This window comes from Pygoscelis adeliae, unplaced genomic scaffold (genome assembly GCF_000699105.1).
Source record: "Pygoscelis adeliae isolate BGI_AS28 unplaced genomic scaffold, ASM69910v1 Scaffold384, whole genome shotgun sequence".
In the NCBI taxonomy this organism is placed as follows: Eukaryota; Metazoa; Chordata; class Aves; order Sphenisciformes; family Spheniscidae; genus Pygoscelis; species Pygoscelis adeliae.
This window is the reverse complement of record NW_008824548.1, coordinates 105,896-108,580: the sequence shown is the minus strand read 5'-3', so window position 1 is coordinate 108,580 and position 2,685 is coordinate 105,896.

Here is a 2,685-nt window from a genome sequence, read left to right as displayed (position 1 = left end):
GGAACAACAAAAACACCAAACATGGAAGCAGGCCTGGCTGTAGGGGTGTGTGTGATGCTTGATAAGAATGTGGATAAAACTAGCAAGTGAGAAAACTTAGTCGCCCTGCCATTTAGCATTTCAGACACTAGAGGCTTCTACACCCTGCGCATGTTTTCAGAATTGATTCTTGCTTTTCAACTGATACTTACCATTTGGGCAAGAAATGTATAGTAGGCCCGGTCTTGAGAACTGTGGCAGTGAAACTCTCCCACCTGTGTTCCTTCTTGTGGCTTTTCTTCTGACGCTAACTTTCTGGGGATGTGAGCTGGTTTTTGTAACTTGGATATTTTTTTATTTTTAACATGCCCCAAACCCCCTCTATTTTCTGTGTGGTTTAGGGAGTTAGAAAGAGGTACAAGCCCCTTTACTCTCTGCTGTTCTCTTTGGGAGAGTTTCCTAAGGCCCTTTGATCTGGACACTATTCCATCTTCAGCAGCTATGGATGTGATCTGGGGTGTAAGTCTGCTGATTACTCTGGGCAAAGCCTGCAGGTTACCCTCTGTGCTAGCTGATAAGCCAAAACACTAGCTGGGAAGGTGGTCTCAGTGACTCTTCTACAGCTGTACCCAGTTACTAGAACACTAGGGATTTGGTACTTCACTGGAAGGCTTCTTCCTGTTTTGAACACTCAACCAGCAGCAACGCTTTTGTAACTGGGATAGTCTGCTAGCACACCTGTGCAAGTAAATTTTTCCCTTTGGGCAAAGATTTCCTGGTGAGGCTTTTAAAAGAGAGTAGTTAGCTGTATGCACCTCGTACTTGCAAAGGTCTCTTGTTCTTTTTTTGTCTTCTCACTACACTGAGGGCATTTTGGAGACAAAGTTTCACTTAGACCATCCCTTTGGGAAGCAAAATTCTTGAAAATAGCTCTAAAGCTGCTGCAGTTCCACTTGTGGAAGTGGGGACCAGACTGCTCTTGGATGTATTTTAAGTAGTCACTTAATCCTGATCCCCTGGCTCTCTTGGTGTTCCCCCTGCTGCCCCTCCCCCGTCTTCATAGTCCCTCCTGCAGTCTCATTGTACTTAAACTCCCTGCCTCCTCTGAATTTGTGGGTGGCTATAATCTGCTAGCGAAGTCATGGACTCTGCTGGTTGGCTTTTTGTTTTCTCTTTCTTTTTTTGCTCAAATCATTGTGAGGTCCTGTCATTTCAACTATGTATCGGTTCCCCAAACCAAGGAAGTTCATGGCACCAATTAACAACTAACTAGGAGCCTCTTCTGTATTGTCTTAGTTAGTATTCTGGAGATAATATATTATGTATTCGGAAAGCTGAAGAAGCAAAAATTAAAGATATATGTATATAAAGCATAAGATGTACTGGTGCAAATGGTAATTAAACAAGTAATATTGGGGAAAAGAATTCTAAGTTGTCAAATTGTTGTTGCTTTGGAAGCCTTGCAGATTGAAGGTCTTTATGTCTCTAGCAAGATCCTAGTAGCCTACTTAGCCTTCTGCAAGTGCAGACTGAACAAGAGCAGCTTTAGGAGTGAACGGGTTCAGGCTCTACCTGAGCAAAGAAGTAGGAGCATGGAAGAAGGACACAAAAATGACCTATGGCTGTTCCAAATCGGGGGGGGGGAGGAACAAAAACACCAAACATGGAAGCAGGCCTGGCTGTAGGGGTGTGTGTGATGCTTGATAAGAATGTGGATAAAACTAGCAAGTGAGAAAACTTAGTCGCCCTGCCATTTAGCATTTCAGACACTAGAGGCTTCTACACCCTGCGCATGTTTTCAGAATTGATTCTTGCCATGCTTGTAAATGGCAAGCAGTCTTTCTGCTGACTGCAGAGATGAGCAAGGCGAGCTGAGTGGGCCCTTTCTCAGGGAGCAGCAAGGGCAGACTGTTCTGAAAGGGAGAGCAAGCTGGAAGCTGAGTCACAACAAGGCAGGCAGGGGCAGTGGCCTTGCCAACAAAGGAACAGTCCCACAGTACCTAAGCAGGAAGATCAGAGCAGGTCAGGATGAGGACTTGGATCAGCGGGGTACGTGGCCAGGCATGGGCACGGCTGCACTAGCTCAGGCAGGGGTCAAGGGTGAGAATCTTAGCTGAGAGAAGCTCGCAGGCAAACCTTGCTGAGGTTTCTCAAAGCCCGACACCTGTATTATTTAAGCTGGGCCTGAGTCCAGGCAGCCAGTCTCCCAGAAGATGGAGAATATGCTCACAGCCCTGATGTTCTTCTATCAAGCCTTCTCACAGCCATCTCTTCTTGCACAGCCATGTTTACTGTCTGGCAGAGGAACACTGAGCAAAGCTCTACATATGATTGTGTTGAAAGTACAACGGAAATCTTGTGGCCTGGGTAAAGATGAGAAGTCTTAACCTTTTAAGCAGCTGTTTGAATGACACCGGTAAATGCTGGTGTCATTGTCAAATATTCTAGCATCTATAGTGGCCAAAAAAACCCCAAATCTCTATATTTCTTTAGATCTAGGAGCAAAACTTACTCTGTTTTGGTGAATAGGGTGGATATCTTAAAATCATAAATAGTTTGGGTTGGAAGGGACCTCTAAAGGTCATCTCGTCCAACCCCCCTGCCGTCGGCAGGGACATCTTCAACTAGATCAGGTTGCTCAGAGCCCCATCCAGCCTGAACTTGAATGTTTCCAGGGATGGGGCATCCACCACCTCTCTGGGCAAC